Here is a 25,080-nt window from a genome sequence, read left to right as displayed (position 1 = left end):
ATTTAAGGCATTTGGTGGTTAAGCTGCCCTTAAAGTCCAAACTCTATTTTCAGATGATCGTCTTGCCCCATCTCTACCATTAAACTTTTAGAAAGTTTAGTCTTAATTTATCTGAGTTCATTAGATGCTTTTCCTGGGGAAATGTTTTGTTTTGTTTTTTTTCCTCCTCTGACCTTGTCTCTTGGTGAAGGTGAGAGTTCTCCCGGGGTCTGAGAAGCATGAATTTTAAGGTGTTGGGTGAAGGTTGATGCTGGGACGTGGTGTCGGGTCAGGCTGCGCCATTCGCGCTGGAACACGTGATCCTGGGCTGTAGGGCTGAGGGCGTCTGCTGGGCCCCTGGGGGTCTCCGGGCGCCTCCTCTCCTTGGGCTGCTTCAGAAAGCTCAGCTCGAGGAGACCTGCGGGCAGAGTCTGCCAGAGACTAGGAAATGAGCCAAGCCAGAGTCCACAAGGGTCAGAGAGAAAGGGGAAGGACGAGACTGCAGTCCAGGCTTCTGGAGAAGGACTGTGTGCTTTGTGACACTGTCATCGGAGAGAGGCAGGGTGATGTGGAGGTCAAGAGCTTGGATGCCGAGCTGAACAACAGCTGAGTCGTGTGCTGCTGCTTACTGGTTGTTCAGTCTCTCTAAGCCTGTTTCCTTAGCTGTGCATCGCTTACTTTGGCATTTTGTTAGAAATTAATGAATTAATAATATGAAGTGTTTCTGTTAACGCATGTATATGGAATCTAGAAAAACAGTACTGATGAACCTATTTGCAGGGAAGGAATGGACACACGGACATAGAGAATGGACTCATAGACACAGCGGGGGAAGGAGAGGGTGGGATGAACTGAGAAAGTAGCGTTGACTTATACACACTACCACGTGTAAAGTAGAGAGCTGGTGGGACGCTGCCGTATAACACGGGGAACCCAGCTGATGCTCTGTGATGACCTAGAGGGATGGGATAGGAAGTGGGCGGGAGGTTCAGGAGGAAGGGGATATACATACAATTATGACCGGCATTATCGTATGGCAAAAACCAACACAACCTTGTAAAGCAATTATCCTCCAATTAAAACAATTTAAAAAGTGTTTAGAACAGTGCTGTCATATGGTCAGTGCTATGTAAGTCTTTGATGTTCTTATAGTTATTATTAGTTAATGATAACTAATTTTGCCTAGTTTGCTATTAGCTGTCAAGAAGAAGGGCTATTTAATTTGGCTGCAAAGTAGCTTACTCTTTAGAGGAGCTTGAGCACTACTGAATGACCCCGTTAACTTGCTCCTGCCAGATTGGGATGGTATTGTTCTGGGCTTTGAGATGAAAAGTGTGCTTGTGAGTTATGGGGCCATGGTCCATCGTAGCCAAATTCTGCTGGCGTCTGAATTTTGCTCTTTCACCAGTATGAATCAGAGCATTTTATTGTTGGATCTATGAGATCTCTCTTTGGAAAAGAAAGATCATCTTTTTAAGTGCCCTTATTTTGCCAATGAGAACAAAGACCCAGAAGGTTGAGTGAGTTGCACAACATCACATAGCCTGGGCACATCAGCAGTGTGAGAGAGATTGACCTTAATTCCCATGACAGTTTTCTTTTTCCAGTACATTTGGTTTTTCCACAATCACAGCCTCTCTCTGAAGTGTGATGTACCTGGTAAGTCTTTCACACAGATGTCCTTAGGAGGTATTTATTCTTCAACCTTTGTTGATTAAAGATTTATAAAATGAGTGCCCATCTTTTTCTGTAATCAAAGTTATGGATAAGATTGATTTACCTCAATTTTCAGCTTTCCATTATAGCTTGACCGTTTAAGACTTACCTCCACTCAGAAAAAAATAAGAATAATGAGATTTTATAAGTGTTACCTGACCCATATGTTTGTACGTTTTGAAATGAAAACTGGAAATTCTTTTAGAAAGTTGCAGAAGGTAACTGTTATCTATAAAATACACACGTATGCTCATATCTGTGTATGAACCAATATTTAAGAAGATGGACAGGGGTGAAGTTCCTTCACTCCTTCGAGCCCAGTCCCTCTTCTGTAATATGGGAATGGTAACACTGCTTTCCTTACAGTGTTGCTGAGGATTCAGTGAGGTAGGTTATGTAAGTGTTCTAACATTGTGGGTCTTCACAGTGACAGCAGCGTATTATATTATACAACATCACATATTATACATCATATTATACAACATCACATATTATACATCATATTATACAACATCACATATTATACATCATATTATACAACATCACATATTATACATCATATTATACAACATCACATATTATACATCATATTATACAACATCACATATTATACTGCTCATCTCCTCAAAAACAAGAACCCCAACTACATCTGAACCAAAATAAGCCTTGTTAGGACATTGTTTTATGGGAGAGAGGTGCCTGATTTTATCCTTCACCTGGACATCAGAATCTTGATTTTACAGTCACTTAGCAACAGTTTTCTTTATAGAAGAATAGATGAAGGGTTCTCAGGATTTCATAAATTGGTTACAAATGATTGAGAAGTAAATATATATATATATATATTGCATATACTTATGTATATAAATACTGTTATATTCAAATATATATATTTGAATATATATATATATATACACCCACACTGCATTTTAGACATTGATAGGTGGGTGGGTAGGTAGATCTAGTACTTGTGTGTCTATTCTTGTTCCTCTTCACTAAGCTTAGTCATTGTTCAGCACTTGCTCAAGGGCAGACAGGTCTTCAGGTCTCCGCTGGCGGGTATCTGTGGAAGGCTCTGGTGCCTTCTGATAGTTCCTCAAGACACCAGAAAGGTGCTAGAACTGGTTCTGCTCTCTAGCTTGGAGCTCTGTTTTCCCTTGGTCATTGTATCCACTCTGCAAATAATACTGGGCTCACCTGTGATGGAAGAGAAGGTTTATATTCTCCCTGATTGGAAAGAGTCGCTTTCAAGTCTAAACTCCAAAACCACTTACTGGGTACCATCATCATATAGTCCCTGCCTCCATCCCACCCTGACTTCTTGCCAGTTGCTTGGGGTTGGGGACCACGGGGGATTGCTTACTCCCCTATATTGTGTGAATTTCATCTCAGCACCCTTGATGAAATAGGTATTGTCTGAAATGTTACCTGATGAAATGAAATTGGAATCGGAATTCTGGAGAGTTGACTCAAGTCTCACTAGTTAACAAATAAGATCTATAATTCTGCAAAGAGTAAACCATAGAATTCTTGTCACCTAAATTCCTCAAGAGGTCTGTGGTTTAACTTTAATCTCATTCTTCTGTGTCTAAAGTCCCTCCTCTCAAGCACTCTTAGCCTGAATCCACAAACTCCCCAATTCCTTTTTTTTTTTTTTGGCTTAAATCCAGCTGTGATATACAGAGCCTGGGCCTGTTTTATTGCGCTCTTAGGTAATTTTGAGGTTCTATCATCACCTTGAAATCTCTCCCAGATACTCGCCTCCTCTTCCTTCCCACTTCAGGAGTAGGTCCAGGTTGCTTGTTAATTATATTCCTGAGGCTCGGTAGCAGTGAATGCAGTTTGGGAAGGTAGGCGGGAGGTGCAAGCATGTGACTTGCTTCTCTGACAGAGAAGAATACCTGACTGAGGAGGTCAATGAGCTCAGGTAGTTTCAGTAATGATCAAGAGTGCCAAGGTCAGGGATTTTCACCCTGGCTCAGTGGGTGGAGATTCCATGTCCTTAATGCCACCTGGCCCGTTCCCTGGTACCCGCAGCAAGTGCCCAGGCAAGAGGCTCAGAGCCACTCATTTCTGCTCCTGAGAAAAATACCCAGAGTGCACATGCTGATTACTGATGGTAACTAAAGAAAGTCCACTTTTTAAATGAAAGACAGCAGGCTTCTGTGTGCACATAAATATAGACATCCTTTTGTTTTTCTGTACTCCACCCCTCTAAAGTAGTGCTGTGCTGTCTTCTGCATGGACTTCCGTGAGTGTAGGCTGTGAACTGTCTCGGGTTCACCCCACAGTCAAAGCTCCACTCTCGTTTCCCCTCTTCCCAGTTCCTGCCCCGATCTCTTCACCGCCCCACTCATTACACGGTTGACGCAACTGCACTCTGGTCTGCAGGCCTGTTCCTCCTCTGCGCATGCGTTCCCTGTCCTGCTCTGTCACTTCTGCAGCTTTGTGATCTTGGACAAGCCCCTTGACCTTGCTGAACCTCGTTTTCACATCCATAAAAGGATTATGATGACACTTCTTACTCCCTACCTCCCAGGAGTGCTGTGAAGAGCAAATATGTCAGAGAATAGTGTAAACCCCCAACCTTGTACAAATAGGAGCTGTTACTATTGCCGGGAGCCAGAATCTCTTTGACGATGGGAACCAGGTCTCACACTTGATAGTTGAATCCTTACTGCCTTGCCCGCCCCGAACAGGAGACCCTGCCAGTGAGACAGAAAAGGAGGAGGGAGACAGAGAGAGGGGAAGGACAACTTTTGTCATTTTTTATACCTTATTTTCCTAATTATCATTCTCTCCCTCAATATATAACTGTATCTTATGAAAGATGGATTTTCTTTTTCAAAAAAACATTTTGCGTTAGGCAGCAGGATGGTGTTTTTTTCCTCCAAAATCTTTCTCTACATCTCTTTCTTCCTCAGATAGCTTGGCACTGATATTGGAATTCATTCTGATCACTTGATTTTATGGTCATGAGAAAATTAAATTATTTAAATGGAAGATAAGATCAGAAACCAAATGCCTCATTTGATAGGTGAGGTCAGCCAGAGAGGTACGTGAAACCACCAAGGGTTTTAGTCATTAGTGGCAGAACCAAAATTCATCTTTGTCTCTTCCTCCAGGCTGCCCCTGAATTAATGAAGTGTCAGTGATCATTTTTGCCTACCTTTGAAGGGTATTTCAGGGACTGTCTAACACTGGGCATGCGTGTTCAGTTACTCAGTCGTGTCTGACTCTCTGCAACCCCATGGACGGTAGCTCACCAGGCTCTTCTTTCCACGGGATTTCCCAGGCAAGAATACTGGAGCAGCTTGTCATTTCCTCCTACAGGGGATCTTCCCGGTCCAGGGATCAAACCTGCATCTTATGTGTCTTCTACATTGGCAGGCAGATTCTTTACCACTATAAAGCTCTTTTCTGGATTGGTGCAAATATTTTTGTTCAGGAAGTTTTAAGAAAAACAGACTTGCTGCTGCTGCTGGATCATCATAGTCTCTGCCAGTGGTCCACACTTGAGTTTGTTTATGGATGTTGATCATTGGATCACAGAAAGAATAAAACTCCCTTCATCACTAGTTGCATACACATCAAGTTTTAATAGCATTCGGTACTGCAAAGCTCGGTGTCTCGGGTGCGTGGGAGTTTGAGGGAACCCCCAGCTCATCTTTGTACCTTTGCGTTCTGTCACAGGGTACCTGTGTGCCTCGCTGGTTCTTCCGCCGTAACTCTCTTTCTGGTGTGTCAGATAGCACTTTGGAGCCAGGCAGACCTGGGCTCATATTCCAGCTCTGTAGTTTAGAGGCAGGATGGGTTTAAGCAAGTCCCTTAACCTCCAGGAACTTCAGTTTCCTCATCTATAAAACAGAGATGACAAGGGGAGGGGACATATGTATACCTATGGCTGATTCATGTTGATGTATGGCAGAAACCAACACAACATTATAAAGCAACTATCCTCCAATTGTAAATAAATGAATTAAAAAATCCACGGTGACACTGCCTGCTTTGGCAGAAACCAACACAACATTGTAAAGCAATTATCCTCCAATTATAAATAAATGAATTAAAAAATCCACGGTGACACTGCCTGCTTTACTGATTTGGCTTATGGTATAGAGGCAATGCATGTAAAGGTGGGAGAAGGTATTGAAGGAAGATAAAATGTCTATTTCTTCAACTTTTCCATCCAGCCCAAGTCCTACCTATTAGTTGAATTAATTTAGCTTTTATCTTTTATAGCACACATACATAACTTTCAATAATACTAGTGCTAAATATAAGGCATTTTGCTTTCCTATATGAAATCACATGATTTCTTGTTGCCTATCATCTGATTTTCCAGGACCAAGAAGAAAATTTTCAGAAAGCTTAGTGTATAATTTATCTCTTTTGGAAATTTTTTTCCTTCTCTTGGTTAAAAAAAAAATTCAAAAAACCAAAACCCACCAAGTCGGACATCATTTCTAAATTTGAATCTCCTTTTTAAAAAACTGTGGTTCAGTGAGTTTAGAGAGAGGTTTCCCAGAAACAAATGTAGTGTATATTTTTCAACTCCACAAAGATTATGTCACAATAACAAACAGCTATATATATATTTTTCCTAATAAGGCAAAAGCTTGGAGATAGTTTTCTTTCTTGCTTTTTGAGTAGAGAAAACATTCCTTTAAAAAAAAAATTCACTTTCTGGTTCTTTGGAATAGCAACTTAAAACACAAGTGGTACTTTGGTGGAATTGGATCTAGTACCAGAAAATATCAAGTGGTAGGTACTCGGTCAGGTGGTGGAACGAGAGAGGAAAATGATGTCTCTACTTTCAGACACCCAGGCTCCTCATAAGGGAAACTGATAAATGAACAGGCAGTTTCTGTATACTACAGAGTCCTGTGAGAAGACAGAGGAGAAGACTCTAACCCAACTGTGAGGAAGGGGCAGCCTTCTTAGAGGAGGTGATACCTGGACTGTGGCTTGAAAGGTGTGTGTGTGTGTGTGTGTGTGTTAGTTGCTCAGTTGTGTCTGACTCTGCCATTCCGTGGACTATAGCCTGCCAGGCTCCTCTGTCCATGGAATTCTCTAGGCAAGAATACTGGAGTGGGTTGCCATTCCCTTCTCCAGGAGATCTTCCTGACCCAGGCATCAAACCCGGTTTCCAGCACTGCAGGCAGATTCTTTACCACCTGAGCCATCTGGGAAGCCTTTGAAAGATGAGTAGGAGTCTAAGAAGCTGAGAAAGGGTGTTACAGGCAGAGGGAGCTCTGTGTTCTAAAGGCATAGAAGTGTTAGAGGTAAATTTAAGGAACATCAGGGTATGATTTGGGGAAAATGGAGAGGAAGACAGGAGGCAGATCTGGAGGGGCCCGGGCAACACTGAGGGGTCTGAATTTTAAGCAACATGGAGGTGTTGAATGAACCGCCCAAGGAGCCTTACACCAGAAGGAGACCTTGGACATCAGAGTCTAGCATTTCACTTGGCAGATTTGGAAAGTGAGAACCAAGGATGGAAGTTCTTGTGGCTGCACAGTGGCTGTTAATGTACATCTTTGTATAGACCCAGTGGTGCTTGGGGAGGAGGCTTTGGTAGAGGGAGCCTTCACAATGAAATTCCAGTGTTGACCTTGTGAAGGCAGATTCTCATAGGAACATTTGGCCAAGGATTTATCATGGGGACTGCATGGTTTGGGCTAGTGACCCCAGCATGCCTTTTTGCATATTATGTCCTTTAAAGGAAAGGCCATCACTAGCTAGAAATGCTCTTTGGCTATTTTTAGGCTGTGTGGTAGGGGGAAATTAGTGGAATTCTTAAGGTCAGCTCCAGCTGTTTTTCTCGAAAAGACCAGCTGAATTTTTCATGAGATTTGCTCATTAGGGCTTTTACCCTTCAGTGAGGCATTCTACTGAGTCTGAGTCAGCCTGTCCTGGGAAATAAGGGATGAGAGTATGAGGGAAAGTAGACCAAAATTGGAATGGCTGCTGCCCTTTAAAAAATGTTATGCACTAATTAACATTAAGTGCTAATTACTGCCAAGTGCTATCTTAGATATGGTGGGTTATTTCTCATACCTTCTCAATCACAGTGAAGATCTTTCTGGATTACAACGACTACCTTAAAGGATGGTTGGGTTTTGAAGATTCAGGGATGTTCTTATATGTAAAGTCTGGCTCGATGCCTAGGTAGAGATAGTGGTGACTAATTACATGGTAATTACACTGAATAGCAGCTTTCATTCGGGACTCTCATCTCAGAACGCTGTGTAGATACCAAGTCAGATATTCTTTGAGAATCCTGTGAGGGGAATTTGCCTGTGGTTATTTGGCATCTACAATTATACTACCTCTCTGCTGTGTGTCAGGGACTCTCTGCAGGCAGGTGAAGCGAAAGCACCCTTCATTTCTTCTCAAGTGCTCCATGAATATTTTTTCCTATCCAGTCTTCCTATCCTATCCTATCTGTCTGGAGCTCACGCTGTGTTAGAAGGTGACTGGATAACTGTGGCTGTACAGCAGTTTTCAATGCACAAACTGTCTTCCCACATGTGATGTCATTCACCCCTGTAGTGATTTCAGCAAGGGAGGTGGGCAGTGGTTAGTCTCAATTTTAGAAAGGAGGAAACGGAGACTCAGGTATGTGGTATGTTTTGGTCACCAAGGTAGTAAGTGGGTGACTCAATTTCAAAGCAGATCTTATGACTTTAAATCTCTTGTTCTTTGCTTTTCATGATGCTGCCAACTGGATTGAGAAGTAAAGGGCCAGGTTTCTCATCTGGCATAAAAGTGGTTTAAGGAATGCCTTTAAAAGGAAGGTGACTCCACTGCATACCCAGCTAAGGAATGAAGGATCGTGTCCAGTGTGGGATTTCTAGACGTGATGGAGTAAAAGTGAACTTTGTCCCACTAGCTTTGGAATAACAGCTGTTCTCTGAGCTAGAACAAACACAGTGACATTAAAATAGGAATGTATAACTTATGCTTATGAAAACAATATTTTTTATTGTTGGTTGGAATGAACAGTAGTAGAGAGGCATTAACTAATGAGAGTAGATCTTAGAAAGTTTCCCTCTTAAGAATTCTGTAACACTGATGATCAGAAGGTAAGCCAGTGTACTTCTCCCCTTCTCTCTGAAATGGAGAAAAATGAGGCCATCCTCACTATACACAGAACAGGAAGCCTGAGTAGATGCTCCCAACACATCGGTGGCTTAATATTAAAAATCTGTTTAAAAAAAAAACCACTGCATGCAAGGTACTGTGTGTCTACAAAAATGAAGTGGATATTTTAATAAACCCTCTCCTTAAAGAATCTAGAAATGGGAATTGGGAGAATTCCCCACGCTCACTGCTGTGGGCCCGGGTTTCCTCTCTAGTTGGGGAACTAATATCCCACCAGCCGCTCTGCTGCATGGTCCAAAGGAGAAGGAATTTGGCGTGTAATGTATATAAGTTTCTGTAATGTTTATGTAACTATTGAATACTCAGTGCGTCAGGTGCTTATATGTGAGCTTAAATCTTCTCAACGACCTAGTGAGAAAGGTATGATGCCCATTTTGCATATGAAAAGCCTGAGACTCAGGGAAGCCAAGTAACTTGCACAAGAGTGTCACCTTGTACCCAGGTCTGCCTGACTCTAGAGCCTGTGCTCTTTCGTACTTCAGATGAGAGACGTACGGAGAAGAGCTGTGAGGGGTCAGTGAAAGAGGCAATTATGGCCAGCTTATGGAAGGCATATTTGTGGGGGGACAGGGGGCTACAGGGGCAGCTTCATGGACGAGGTGTCATTTTAGCTGGGACTTGAGTGATGGGTAAGGTTTGGGTGTGTGGAGATATAAGGAAAAGATATTCCAGGTGATTCCTGGGTTGGGAAGTTCCCCTAGAGAAGGGATAGGCTCCCCACTCCGTATTCTGGCCTGGAGAATCCCCATGGACAGAGGAGGAGAATAACACATACCTGATGATGATTGTACACAGCTGATATTGGTCTGGCTGGAATTCACAGCGTAGGAAAGGCTCCATGGAAAATAAGACTGGATAGGGAGATTGGGAGGATAAAGACATCAGTACAAGGAATTTGGGCTCACTCTGCTATCAGGGCTTCCCTGGTGGCTTGGGTGGTAAAGAGTCTGCCTGTAATGTGGGGGACCTGAGTTTGATCCCTGGGTCAGGAAGATCCTCACCTACTCCAATCTTCTTGCCTGGAGAATCCCATGGACAGAGGAGCCTGACAGGCTACAGTCCATGGGGTTGCAAAGAGTTGGACATGACTGAACAACTAACACTTTCACTTTTTTTTACTTTTTGGTAGTCAGGGAAGAGCTAGGGAAGGTGTTTTTGTTTTTGTTTTCCAAAGAGCCGCATCTGTTTGTTTGTTGTCACCTTTTAATCTATATTGTGAAGATTTAATTCCTTTGCTTAAAATTCTTTTTTTCTTTATTTTTTGTTTTCTAAATTATGACAGTATGATAACTCATTTACAGGCAACTTGGAAAATACAGAACAAAGTTACATGTAATTTCACTATGTGTTACAATTTTTTGGGGGTAGATAAATTAAGATTTTTACTTGGAGTTTCAATATCAAATTCTTAAAATACAATAGAATAAAAAAACAATAGAATGAATAGACAGAAAAGTGGAAAGTTATATAATAGTAGGCCTGAAAAATGCGATGAGCCAATTAACATAATTAAGATTTATATAATTTTCACACAACAGTAGGGTACAAATTCTATTGAAGAACTAGGTAGGGTTCTTAAGTTGAGTATGGCATCCTCAAAGTAGGGCTTTGGAATATGAGTCTAGCTGGACTGTGTATGATAGCCAGGAGAGAGGATGAACCAAGAATTAAAGGAGCCATGTTCAGTTCATGCCCATGCTGTTTCTAAATGAGAGAGGAAAAGAGAGAAAAGGTTGAATTGGACGGAGCGCAGAGATTCAATCAGCCGAACCTGCTGGCAACTGATTGGCTGTACACAAGGAGCGTCAGCCCTTGGTGTTGCTTATGAGGCTGCATTTAGTTAACGGGGTTCCAGGCAACGAGCTGGGAGTTCAGAGATGAATAAGGCACACTGTCAGGCTCTGTCCGTTTCTATTGCTGCTGCTGCTATGTCGTTTCAGTCGTGTCTGACTCTGTGCGACCCCAGAGACGGCAGCCCACCAGGCTCCCCTGTCCCTGGGATTCTCCAGGCAAGAACACTGGAGTGGGTTGCCATTTCCTTCTCCAATGCATGAAAGTGAAAAGTGAAAGTGAAGTCACTCAGTCGTGTCTGACTCCTAGCAACCCCATGGACTGCAGCCTACCAGGCTCCTCCGTCCATGGGATTTTCCAGGCAAGAGTACTGGAGTGGGGTGCCATTGCCTTCTCCGTTGCTGCTGTGCAAATTACCACAAACTTAGTGACTTGAAACAACACAGCATTCTTATCTTACAGTTCTGGAGGTCAGAAGTCTAAAATGAGTCTCACAGGATAAAGGAGTCGGCAGAGCTGAGGTCCTGCTGGACACGTTCAGGGAGGATCAGTTTTGGTTCCTTTTCCAGCTGTTAGAGGTTGCCTGCCTGCCTTGGCTCATGGCCCCTTCCTCCATCTTCAAAGCTCATCATTCCAACCTGTCTTCATCCTCACGTCTCTTCTGTCTCCTTCAGACCATCCTGCTTCCTCCTAAGGACCTCGTGATTACCTTGGGTCTGCATGGGCTTCCCTGGTGGCTCAGAGGTTAAAGCGTCTGCCTCCAATGCGGGAGACCCGGGTTCGATCCCTGGGTCGGGAAAATCCCCTGGAGAAGGAAATGGTAACCCACTCCAGTATCTTGCCCTGAGAATCCCATGGACGGAGAAACCTGGTAGGCTACAGTCCACAGGGTCTCAAAGAGTCGGACACGACTTAAGCGACTTCACCTTCACCTTCACATACATAATCCAGGCTAATTTATCCATCACAGTATCCTCAGTCATGTCCATATAGCCCCTTTCACCATGTGCTGTATTCACAAATTCAGGAATTAGAATGTGGACATCTTTGGAGGACCATTATTCTGCCTACTAGGGAGTTAGCACATCTGTGGATGCTAACTTGTCAAACCTTTTTTGTCCCTATAATCTCTTTTTTTGTTCCCTTTATTCAATAAAGGAGGCAGCTGTTGAGAGTTCAGGCACCACACTAGGTACTGAGGATTCGGGGATGCCAAAGCACCTCTCTGCCCCACTCTAGAAGAAGCAAAATTAGAGAAGGGCTGTTAATGTAGAGCCAGAGACAAGGATGCCAGACTCTTGGCTTTGATTTTTGCAAGCTGAGGTCTAGGGCTGAGATGACAAGATATAGAAGAATTTTTGGTAATTTAAAAATGGGATCCTCCTACCCATCCTCTCTACTGCCAAACCCCAATCCCAAGTTTAGATTTCTTTTTAATCTACTCAAAGGCCTCTGGGGCGGAGGTGTTTGCTGAGACCAGGAGTTTGACTCCTTTTTAGAATACGGTGGGAGGTTAGAAGAAGGAGACAGTCTAAAGAGGAAAACAGAAAAAGCAGCAGCAGTAACACTCCAACCTCAAGTAGCACAGAAAGATGATGTTATTGTTTTTGTTTAGTCGCTAAGTTGTGTCTGACTCTTTTTGCAACCTCATAGCATGTAGCCCACCAGGCTCCTCTGTCCATGGAATTTCCCAGACCAGGATCACTGGAGTGGGTTGCGATTTCCTTCTCCAGGGGATCTTCCTGACCAAGGGATCAAACCTGAGTCTCCTGCGTTGGCACGTGGATTCTTTACCACTGTACCACCAGGGGTGAAAGTTCAAAAAGATGATAAGAGTTGATGAAATGTTGAAGATTTATTGTCAACTGGTGTCTATGAAGCACCTACTATGTCCCAGACCATTTAACTTACAGCCTAATGTCATCTCACAGAAACCCTGTAAGGTAGGCCTTACTATCTACAAAGCACAGACCAAGTAACAAACCCAGCGTCTGTAGCAGAACTGCCAAAGAACTCATGAAGGATTAGTCCCCTTCCAGGCGTCTTTTGACTTTAAAACCAATGTGTCTTCCTACTCCATCACAGCAGCCTCTTATGTCAAAGGGGTAAGATTAATGCATGTGGTTGGCATTATTCACCTGTATCCATTTCAAACCAGAGTCTCTTTAGAGGATGAAGCGGAACAAGGAAGACCTCACACACAGGAGACAGTAGATGTATCTTTGATGGGATAATTAATGGCCTGACCAGAAGGATTTGTGGAGGTATGGGCCTGGAGCAAGGCCAGTGAGGTACCCAGGGCACAGAATCTATGGAGACAGGCTCACACAAATACAGGGGCTGCACTTGCCATACCCTGACAGTGGGTGCCTCCTTAGTCGTGTGCCCAGGGTGCCTGAGTAGGAGGGAGACCTCACTCTCAGCGTGCTTCAGCACAGTGTGCTGTGCTCACACAACCTTGACTGTGAATTTTGTGCCCTGGGCATCTTGCTTGCCTCACCCGAGGTCCTCACTTTGTGCCAAGGCCAGAAGGAGGAGAGGACCAGTGAGTTCAGTGGTCTCAGTACTGGCTGGATATTATAACCCCCTGGACAGCTTTAAAAAAACATCTAGGGTAAGATATGACCCCAGACCAATTAAATCAGAATCACTGGCATGGGGTGGCATGGAGAAGGGATAGGAGGCAAAGACCTGGGCATGGATGTATTTTTTAAAGCTTTTCACGTGATGCTAATGTACAACCAGGTTTGGGAACCCCTGAGTTTGGACATTTGGAGAGAGTCCCTCGCTGCCAGGCTGAGCAAGAATGTACATGATTGTAGCAAAAGTGAGGGTTTAAATAGTTCTTTTAAAATGTGAGCTGATGATGGCTACAGTTCAGTTAACTTTATGATTCTGGGTTTAATTCCAGCCTGGTTAATAAATCAGCTGATTCTTCCACTCCCTTCCTCTGAATTTGAAACCTGGAAAATAATTAAATGTAGAATTCATCTGTAATGGCTGTAGTTATCAAGTGCTGGTTTCAGGGCTGCTGTGAAAGGCAACTCAAACCACTTTATTAGCCCATTTGCAAATCCTTCTGAGGGTTGAGACTGTCTCTGTCCTGAAAGAGAAAGGAAGTCCCCTCTGGGTGTCCCAGCACTCACATTAGGGAGCCATGTGACCCTAAGCAAGTGTTCTGACCCCTCTGCGTCTCGCCTTCCTCATCTCTACAAAGAGGTGCTTGTGACTCCATGGTTCAGCTGTTACTTCATTTTTGTGTTTGCTTTTGTTCCAGCTGGGAAACAATTGCTATACAAATGAACACGCTTAACTTTGACAGTTGTGCTCTGTAACCAGTCATTTCTGACATATAAGGAATCCTTTAAAGATGTGATTCCCAAACCTGGCCAAACATCATGTGGGAAAATTTCATAAAATGCAGATTCCTGAACTTCATCCCTGAAGATCTTTCTCCCCTGCCTCACTGCCCCATTAAATATGGTGTTTAATCAATGCAGTCCTGGTCAAACTGTCTACTTTTACTCATTGGGTCTTTTTTTTTTTTTCCTCTTTCGAACTTTTTATTTTGTTCTGGGGGCTTCCCTGGTGACTCACACGGTAAAGAATCTGCCTGCAATGTGGGAGACTGGGGTCTGATCCCTGGGTTGGAAAGATTCTCCTGGAGAAGGGAATGGCTACCCACTCCCATATTCTTATCTGGAAAATTTCATGGACAGAGGAGCCTGGCGGGCTACAGTCCATGGGATCACGAAGAGCTGGACACGACTGAGCGACTAACATCACCACATGGCCGAAAACAGTGAAGGGATTCAGCCATACATATACATGCACCCATTCTCCCCCAAACCCTGCTCCCATCCAGGCTGCCACATGACATTGTGAACTTGATTCAGTGGGTTGTTTTCTCCCCCGACATAGCAGGTGGGATCTTAATTCCCCAACCAGGGATCAGACCCATGCCCCTTGCAGTGGAAGCACAGAGTCTTAGCCACTGGACCACCAGGGAAGTCCTGGTCTTCAATAGGTATTAAGTGATACCTGGGAATGAGCCACTCATCAGCCAGATTTGGATGTAAGCAATGATTAGGTTAATTAAAGTGCTAGAATCTCCAATCTCAGTATCCCTTGAGAGTTTACAGTTGGCAGAAGTCATAGTTCTTCAAGGAAGCCTTCCGTGGGCCCCGAGACTATGTTATGCCCCCTGGTTAAAAGTTTTGTAGCATCCTGTTCTTCTGCCTCATAGGACTTCCTGGGCTGGTTCACATCTATCTTCCTTTCCAGAATGTAAGCTCTCTGAGGGCCAGGATTGTGTACACTATTACAGCTTTGGGGGCGTACAATTTCCCCTCTTTCAGAATTGAGATCCCGGCCTTTGGTGGATGCTGCGGTTGCCGGGGGAGAGGAAGTTTCTCTCTGGCATTTTGACTGGAGGCACGACTCCAGGGGCTTCCCAGGCTGTGTCATCAGTGAGAGCCCGTGGCTGTTGGCTCTCACAGCAGCTCTGTGCCGTGTCTGATGGGCCATGTTCATACTCTCTGAGTTCCTCGGTGTGTTGTCAAAGTAAGTCATCCCTTTTGTAGGTTGTCATCCTTTTTTTAGATTTGAGTTTTCAGTCTAAGTGTGAAGATTAAAATGAATTTTCAGCTGCCTATCTCCTCAGCTCCTTTCTCTCTACTGTTTTTATCTTTTGAAATTCTGATATTCCCAAATAATACAGATTTTAAAAGGTGGTTTAGGCATATTTATTGAGACTGAAAAGTTCCAGTTCCCTCCCTTGGCATTTCAACCTCTCGGTTTGACCCCAGATACAGTTTCCCCATTTGTGATCACACTCCAGTTACCAGCCTTGAAAATCCTGTCTTCATAGTTTCATGGCCAGTGCACTTGTCCAGAATGCCCCCTCTCTTCCTCTCAGCCTCCAAGATTTTCTTCCTCTGATCTCCTGCCTAAGTCCCCGTGGCTCTGATGCTTGGTTTATACCTCCTGTATTACTACTTAACATAGTACTTGTATGAGAGTAGGTTGTGAAAGTGTTGACTCTTTGTGACCCCATGGACCATAGCCCACCAAGTTCCTCTGTCCATGATTGAATTCTCCAGGAAAGAATACTGGAGTGGGTTGCCATTCTCTTCTCCAGGGGATCTTCCTAACCCAGGAACTGAACCTGGGTCTCCTGCATTGCTGGTGGATTCTTTACCATCTGAGCCACCAGGAAAGCCCCACGAGGGTAGGTGTATGTGGTACTATCTTCCTCAGATTGCCCATTATCTTACCCTTGCCTGGGACTTGATTAAACTCTTAGATTCCTGTGGGTACTATAATCTAAACTTTCCTGGGAATGGCAGGTGAGCCTTCCTAGAAATCCAGAGATTATTATTAAGTTGGAAGATGAGATTAAGGGGTAGGGAGCATTGTCACATAGGAACAATCTTTTCTTCTCAGTTCTTAGTTCAAGGTGACCAAGTCAGTCCACGGGAAATGTTACTGGTCAGCTGCGTCAGTCTGTCCTGAAGGAGGTACCTGAAGTAGAAAAATGGCTTCCACCTTCGGGAGAGTCCCCCCCAAAGTGAGACCTTTGTTTATTGAGGTGCCCGTCAATTTTGATTTTTTTCACTTATCCCTCTATGAAAAAGAAAGAAACTCATTGGATAACTTATTCTTTATTATTCCATCTGTATTTTTTCATTTGTTTGCTTCTTCCTGGGCTCATTTCATGTGTTCATTTTATTTATTCATTAAGCTCATGTTGTTTTTGAGAAGCTACTCTGGACCCGTCACAAGGCAATTATTCTTTCAAGAATCCAAATTTAGGCAACACATTAGATTGAGTAATTTACCTGTTTTTTTTTTTTTAATAATGATGAAAGCATAGACCATGTAGAAACAAAATATTCATATGGCATTGTTTCTTGACAGGGCTGTGGACAAAATTTGCTATTCATATAAACACATTTCTTGGGGAGAAGGGTGTGGGAGGGCATTCAGGATGGAGGGGACACATGTATGCCTGTGACCAATTCATGTTGATAGATGGCAAAACCCAGCATGATACTGTAATGTAATTATCCTCCAATTAGAATACATAAATGAATTTAAAAATAAATAAATAAATAAAATACATGTAAAAAAAATTCTGATTGAGTTTAAAGAACACAAAGCATCTTTTAGGAATAGTTTCTGACAGGGATTGCTCTCATTCTCAGAGGCTAATAAGCCGGTATAAACACCTGCGTGTTGACGCAGGTGCCCTTTTCTGTATCCATACTTGTCCTCTTTTCCACGTCTATCCGCAAAACAACCCCAGAGGGTCCAGTCATTTTCCTGTTCCTGACAAGTTGGGCAGAGAAGAGCATGCCATGCTCTGAGAGCCAGGGCGTGCCGCTCATAGGAAACGACACAGAAGGAAGTAGGCCATCCAGAAGGAGGAACAGCAGGTGAGAACAGGCCTGGGCCGGGAGCCAGGACTCCTGGGGTCTGGTCTCATCCCTGTGCTTGATGAGCTGTGCGACCTCTTGGAGAATAAGTGGGGATGGGCATGCAGCGACAGATTAAAAGTAGCAGCTTTATTTAGTATTTGTCTGTGAACATATATTTATTTTTATTGGAATATAGTTGCTTTACAATGTAGTGTTGGTTTCCGCTGTGACTCAGTTATATGTGTGTATCTATCCCCTCCCTCTTGGACCTTCCTCCCACCCCTCTGGGTCATCACAGAGCACAGAGCTGAGCCTCCTGTGCTAAGCTGCACCTTCCCACTAGCTGTCTGTTTTCCTCATGGTGGTGTATATATGTCAGTGCTCTTCAGAGTCTTACAGCCCTCAGTTCAGATCACATTCTGGTTGAGCAGCTGTGGACATTACTTAACTCCTCGAGCTCTGCGTCCTCCACAGCATGTGGAAAAGACCTGCTGTATTCGATGGGCAGAGGGATGAACCGCTCTCCTGTGGGTGAAGGATCTCAGCACCACATGCTCAGTTTTCAGCCTAGAGAAACATGACCGAGATGGTGAGGGGATCGGAAAACATCCTGTGAGGAACAGCGCAGGGGAGGAAGTTCATCTCCCTCTCAACAGAGGAGGCGCAGGGAGAACACAAGTTCTGTCCCCCTCATAGACTGTGGTGTGAAAGGGAGAGTGAGCCGAGGGCGGCAAGGGTGGGGATGGCGGGCAAGTTCAACCTTGGCGCGAACACCCTGAGAAATGGGGCAGCCCAGCGGAGGAGCTGGCAGCCCAGGGCCTGGGAGCCCTGGCCGTGTGGCCCGGTGGTCTGATGACTGCGGGGTAGGGGGCGTGGCGGGGGTGGGACGAGAGATCTCTCTGTCGGGAGGGAAGTAGGCTAAGCGTCTCAGATTGTCCCACTCCATTTATTCCTTCTCAGGATTCTCAGGAACCATCTGTGGGTTATTCTGTTTATCCTTGGATGCCTCTCTGAGGGTTAGCATTCTTTTTTTTTTCTTTTGAACTTTTTATTTTGTGTTGAGGTATTGCCCTAGTGACTCAGACAGTAAAGAATCTGCCTGCAATGCAAGAGACTTGGTTTCGATCCCTGGATCAGGAAGAACCCCTGGAGAAGGCAATGGCAACCCACTCCAGTATTCTTGCCCAGAGAATCCCATGGACAGAGGAGCCTGGTGGGCTACAGTCCCATGGGGTCTCAAAGAGTCAGACATGACTGAATGACTAACACAATTTTGGGGGCTTCCCTGGTGGCTCAGAAGGTAAAGAATCTGCCTGCAATGCAGGAAAACCAGGTTCAGTCCCTGGGTTGGGAAGATCTGGAGAAGGAAATGGCAACCCACTCCAGTATTCTTGCCTGGAGAATGCCATGGAAGGAATTCTCCATGAGGAGCCTGGCAGGCTACAGTCCATGAGGTTGAAAAGAATTGGACACCACTGAGCGCCTAATACTTTCACCTTCATAGCTGATTAGCAATATTGTGATAGTTTCAGGTGAACAGCTGAAAGACTTAGCCATATATATGCATGTATCCATTCTCCCCCAAAGTCCCCTCCCGTCCAAGCTGCCACATAACACTGAACAGAGTTCCCTTTGCCATACAGTAGGTCCTTGTTGGTTATCCATTTTAAATAGAGCACGTGTACATGACCATCCCAATCTCCCTAACTATTCCTTCTCCGTGGCAACAATAAGTTCATTTTCTAAATCTGTGGGTCTCTTTCTATTTTCTAAATTCATCTATATCATTTCTTTTTAGGTTCTGCATACAAGGGACGTCATGTGATATTTGAGCATTTGGTTTTAGACGTGACGGTTTGTCATTGCCGGGGGTAAGCCTCTTAATTGATCAGGGCTGTCTTTTTTCCCCCCAGACCCACCCTGACTCGAGCATACTTGTTCTGCTCTCCTGCTGCCTCCCAGATTTTTCTTTGACGGCTTCCTTCTTGATGTCATGGGACTGTCAGAACAGTTTGCTTCTCTCCTGAAAACCTCATCATGTGAGAGTCAGGACTTCCTCGAGTTTTCCTTCCCTTCCCTGAGGTCATGGAGAATGTCTTCCTTGAGGCTTTGGGACAGCAGCAGCCGGCCTAGACAGGAGAAGGTGCTGTCAGGGCCACTCCTTGGAGCAGAGCGAGTTGTGGGAACAAATGCTGCTGTTAATCAGGCTTTTTAGCCTGGGTCTGGCTGGCCGAGTGATGGGGATTAGGCCTACAAGCCTCGCTCTTCTCTTTGCTGGCATCAAAAGCAGACACCAGCTGTGGTGTTTCTCCCTTCAGTTTAACTTTTGGACAGCTGGCAAAGAGAATAGGCTTTTATAGATGTGGCTTTTATAGAACAGGGCTGACACTTGCAAGATATTTTTTTTTTGGTTTGTTTTCTTCCAGTTTTATTGAGATATAATTGACATACAGCACTGTATAAATCGAAGGTGTACAGATGGCTCGGTGTTAAAAAAGAAAATCTGTCTGCCAGTGTAGGAGCGTCGGGAGACAAGAGTTTGATCCCTGGGTCAGGAAGGTCTCCTGGAGAAGGGAATGGCAAGTCACTCCAATATTCTGGCCTGGAGAATCCCATGGACAGAGGAGCCTGGTGGGCTACAGAGAGTCAGACACGACTAAGCAACTGAACACACACATGTACAGCATAACGATCTAACTTACATGCACATGCAGTGGTTATCACAGTAACTACAGTGAACATCCATCATCTCACATAGATATAAAGATTAAAGAAATAGAAAAAATGTATCTTGTGATGAGAGCTCTCAGGATTTATTCTCTTACCCCTTGCATGTTTAACACACAGCAGTTTTAATATATTTATCATGTTGTACATTCTGTCCTTAGTGTTTCTTTATCTTGTTCCTGAAAGTTTGTACCTTTGGACTGCCTTCTTCCAATTCCCCTTGTCCCCAGGCCTCACCTCTGATAACCACAAACCTGATGTCTTCTTTTTTTTATGAGTTTGCTTTTGAAGTATGATTGACCTGCAGCAGTCTCGTGGTTCCTGTTATACAGCGTAGTGATTCTGTATTTCTATGTTTCAAAAATGGCACAAGGAGAGCTGGAATTAAGCAAAGTCTGCACCTGGAGCCCTCACGTGTTCCTTTCAGCTGCTGCCCCTATGGCTGCTCATTCCTTATTTGTCCTCGACACTGTCTTCCTTCTCACCAGAGCCTCACTATAATCTCCGTAAGGAAGGGAAGGTAGGAGTGAATAGATCCACTGTACGGGTGAGGAAACTGAGGCTTGGAGAAGTCGTGTGATTGATGTAAACCAGACAGTCGTGAGGAAGGCCTGGAGCTGGAACCCAGTGAGGAACACGTGGCTGATTTTTCAGTGTTGCGCCAGGTTCATGTTAAAGGGGAGCTGAGTTCCCTTCCAGTTGTGTTCACGGATGAGATACTTGAGGGCCTGTTACGTAGAGGGGAGCCGCAGTGGCAGGCGCTGGGTGGAGACACAGAGCGCTCAGACACCCAGGCCTGCACATAAACCAGGGGAAGACAGACGTGAGTAGAGGGGGTTTGGGATCCTGTGCCGAGTATCCTGGGTGAGGAAGTTAGGGGCTAATGGAGCCCCCCAGAGCGTCACCAGCCTGGCCTTGAGAGGATGGGGAAGATGTCTGTAGTACGTGCCATCTCACTTGAGACCCAGGAGGTATTGGTTGAGGGAGGGGTGTTCTAGGAGGAAAGTGTAAGTGTAAGTGTTAGTCACTCAGTCATGTCTGACTCTTTTCAACCCCATGGACTGTAGCCCGCCAGGCTCCTCTGTCCATGGAATTCTCCAGGCAAGAATACTGGAATGGGTTGCCATTCCCTTCTCCAGGAACCCAGGGATCGAGCCCCGGTCTCCCGCATTGCAGGCAGGCGCTTTACCTTCTGAGCCACCAGGGAAGCCCAGGAGGGAGGGTAAGTATATGCAAAGGTCTGAAGGCAGAAGGAGCTGAAAACGTTCAGTGTGACAGGAAAAGAGCTTGGAAAAGAAAGCCAGTGCTAGTTCACAGAGAGCCCTACAGGCTGCGGTGAGGGCTTTGAGCCTTAGCCAGTGGATGGTGGAAAGTTGGTGAAGGGTTTTAAGCCTGGGAATGTGCCCTAGTCACATCTGAGTTTTAGAAAAATCTCCAGCTGCAGGAGGAGGGCTGGAGGGAGGGCTGAACCTTAGGGGAACTATTTGCTCATCCTCCTCCTGCTGTGGACACGTCAGGCATCCCTGTTGCCAAGGCTCATCCCTCCTGGATTTTTGCACTGAGGTTGCCCCCATGCTGACAGCCAGCTCTGGGCCACTGATTCTTCTGTGCTTACGCAGAGAATGAGAGTCCACAGGCAGACAGAAGGGCTCTTTTTCTGCTTCCCCAGTTTGAGGATCTGTGTGCAAGAGAGAATTAAGTGGGAGGTCTATATCGAGGTGACTTATTCTAACAAAGCCAGCGGTGACTTGTTCTAACAAATGCCAGCCCTGCTACACACACAAGCTAAGTGGCAAACACCTCCGTGAGCCTCATAGTCTTCACCTGAAAAGCACATGTAATAAAATGTTGTTCAGTCACTAAGTCATGTCTGTCTGTGACCCCATGGACTGTATGTAACACACCAGGTTTCCCCTGTCCTTCATGTCCATTGAGTCGGTGATGCCATCCAGCCATCTCGTCGTCTGTCATCCCCTTCTCCTCCTACCCTCAATCTTTCCCAGCACCAGGGTCTTTTCAAATGAGTCAGCTCTTCGCATCAGGTGGCCAAAGTATTGGAGCTTCAGCTTCAGCATCATCTTTCCAATGAATATTCAGTGTTGATTTCCTTCAGGATTGACTAATTTCATCTCCTGGCTGTCCAGGGGACTCTCAAGTCTGCTCCAGCACCACAGAGTAATAAAATACCTTCCTCAGGTCTTTGTGAGGATCCAGTGAGATGATATATGTAAACTTTGAGTCATGTAGGAGGTGTCCAGTAAGTATTTATTCCCTTTTCCTTTTTTCCTGCCTTCCCTTACCATTGATCCAGAAATCTTACAGTCAACTCCAAGCCCAAAACAGTCTGACCTATTTCCTTTCTGACCCACTCCATTCTGTCCCTCTGGCACACTGATCGCCTTGAAGTTTCTTGAACACTCTAGACACACTCGCACCTCAGGACCCTCTGACACCTGTGTGGCTTGTTTCCTCATCTCTGGCAAGTTTTTGCTCAGTTATCATCCCCTCAGTGAGACCTGCCCTAGCCACACTCTTTAAAACTCCAACACCCCTCATCTTATTATTGCTTTCCCAGCTTTATTTTCCTCTAAAGTTCTTATTACCTTCCCCGTATTTATATAATTTAATCGTTTTTTAATTTTTTTGTGTGTGTTTATTATTAATTTGTTCATTATCCCCTCCAACTGGCATATGCACTGCACAAGGACAGGAAGTTTTAAATGTCTTATTCATTGCTGTATCTCCAGCAATCACTGTATCACTGCTTAGAACAGTGTCAGGCACATAATAAGCTCTCAGTAAGTGTTTGTGAAATGAATGTTTGATTAGCTCTCATAACTGTTGAGAATATTGGGAGTTGGGGGAGCACCTGGGACTGAAGAGTCTTGACTGCCATCTGAGGGTTCTTCTGCAATCTGGCTGGGTAGTGACTCTCACTAGGAGTCTAGGAGACAAGAGTTCCAGTCCTTTACTCCTTTCTCTGTAAAATGAGGACCTTGCCCTTTGCCTCACTAAATAGCCCATTTTTATTAAAAAAATTTTTTTTGATGTGTTTTTATTTGTTTATTTGGCTGCATCAGGTCTTAGTTGCAGCACTCAGGATCTTTCATTGCTGCACACCAGCTTTCTAGTTGTGGCATGGGTTCTGGTGCACATGGACTCAGTAGTTGCAGTTCTCAGGTTCAGTAGTTGTGGTGCTCAGGCTCAGTAGTTGTGGTGTTTGGGCTCAGTAGTTGTGGTGCTCGGGCTCAGTATTTGCAGTGCTTGGGCTCAGTAGTTGCGGTGCTCAGGCTCAGTATTTGTGGTGCTCAGGCTCAGTAGTTGTGGTGCTCAGGCTCAGTAGTTGTGGTACTCGGGCTTAGTTGCCCCACAGCTTTTGGGATCTTCATTCCCGGATCAGGGATGGAACCTATATCCCCTGCATTGCAAGGTGGATTCTTAACCCCTGGACCACCAGGAAAGTCCCATAAATATCCTATTTTTAGGAAAAACTTAACCCTAGAACCTTTTACACAGAAGCACTGGTTAGCTCATAGTTCACCTTGAAGATGTGGAAACCAACAGTTCCCCTCTTGCCCCCCCTGCCAGGTTCCACTGCTGGACAATTTATTTTTCTCCTTTGTTTGCTTCCTGTCCTCAATTCATTGGACTTAAAAACAATCTCCCATTGAACCTGTGTGATGCCCAGGGACATGGTTCCCAGAAGGTGGCCTGAGTCCATTTCCTTGCCAGCCTCTGAGAGCTAAGGAAGTTACTGTGCATGAATTAAAGCTACTGTGCATGAAAGAACTGAGACAGCTGTCGCCTGGTGAAGCTGTCTGTTTAGATTAGGTTCACTCAGTCATTTACTCATTCACTTATTTCTTCACATCAAGAGACTCACAGTCAGATGGGAGAGACCAGAGCAGACAAATCATTATCGCAGTGGAAACACATAGGTGGAGGAGAAAGTTTCTGTGTTAGTGAAGTCCCTGCTACAAGAGTGTTTGTTGTATGACAACCCCAAACCTCAGTGGCTTCCAACCAAAACTATTCATTTCTTGCTTGGGTACCTACAGGTCAGCTAAGGTGGCCGAGCTTCAGGTGGATCAAGTTGTGGTCTGTCCTTGTGTATCTTTCTGGGACCCAGACTGAAGAGGCAGTGGCTACCCAGGGCAAGCTCTCCTTGGGGCCCATGGTCAGAGTACAGGTAGCTGAGCCAAACCACACAAGCACATCCACAGCCTGTACTTGCATCACATTTATAACAATTCATGGGCTAAAGTCAGTCACAGGCCAAGCCCACCATCTGGAAGATAGGGGTGAATACTCTGCTTACTCTAGTGACAGCATGATTGTGTTGTTCTGTTTCAGGGAGGGACTGAAGAGTTAGGAATACTGTACTTGAAGTGGCTTAGTGATAATCTGCCTGCAACGCAAGAGATGTAGGTTCGATTCCTGGGTCCGGAAGATCCCCTGGAGAAGGATATGGCTACCCACTCCAGTGTTCTTGCCTGGGAGATTCCGTGGACCAAGGAACCTGGTAGGCTACAGTTCATGGGGTCTCAAAGAGTCAGAGCAACTAAACAGTAATGACAACAGTCAAATGTACTACAGCATTTAGCTCATTTAGCTCCAGCTGTGGGAATGCGGGAAGGCTTCTTGGAGATAGTAACTTTCATCTTGAAGGATAAGTCCTTTTTGAGACAATTAAGCAGGCAGTAATATATGCAATTTTGTAGTATCGCATACACACACACATGTATATATTTATTTATATATGCACAAGTAGTAATATATGCACCAGAGAATCCTGGTGTGCTGCAGTCTGTAGGGCTGCAGAGTCAGATGTGACTTAGCAACTCAACAGCGACAACAAATACATGGGAGTGCATGCTGATTTAAAAAGTGAATGTGAAATGTTATCTTAAAATTCGCGTAGTCACTGTGGGCAGTATGTCAAGAGCTACAGGAAGGTAAAAATAAAGATCACCAGAGTGCGTGCCTTCGAAGTCCCAACTTCATCAGGGAGATCAGAAAAATACAAAAAAGAAAAGGAAAACATGTAACCAGTACATTCTTGCCAGCTGAATGGAACAAAAGTGTGAACTCAGAAAGGAAGTTAGAGTATATTTTTAGCAGCTTCTCTTGGTACAGGATGCAAGATATGCACTGCTTTCTAGCCATTATTTCATTTAATCCTGGCAACCCTTGAAGGATGTCCTAATGAGAATCCTGAGCCTCGGAGTGGTTAGGTAGCTTGCCTCATGTTCTGTAGTTAGACAGTTGTAGTGGGAGTACT

The 25,080-nt window shown here is 44.7% G+C and overlaps 1 protein-coding gene across 12 annotated transcripts in view; it reads left to right on the top strand.

Annotated features, from left to right (window-relative positions):
* SYTL2 (synaptotagmin like 2) overlaps positions 1 to 25,080 on the top strand; it is a 120,730-nt gene that overhangs the window by 27,951 nt on the left and 67,699 nt on the right. The window contains exon 1 of one of the 12 annotated variants that reach the window (XM_027532788.1): positions 18,871 to 18,943. The exons of the other annotated variants lie outside the window; for them this stretch is intronic. The gene's annotated coding sequence lies outside the window, so the exon portion shown is untranslated. Of the gene's footprint in view, positions 1 to 18,870; positions 18,944 to 25,080 lie in introns of those variants that run through there. 12 annotated transcript variants of the gene reach the window in all.

The sequence above is a fragment of the Bos indicus x Bos taurus genome, chromosome 29 (assembly GCF_003369695.1).
Source record: "Bos indicus x Bos taurus breed Angus x Brahman F1 hybrid chromosome 29, Bos_hybrid_MaternalHap_v2.0, whole genome shotgun sequence".
NCBI lineage: Eukaryota > Metazoa > Chordata > Mammalia > Artiodactyla > Bovidae > Bos > Bos indicus x Bos taurus.
The sequence above is the reverse complement of the archived record's forward strand: the minus strand, read 5'-3'. Positions and strand labels throughout refer to the sequence as shown.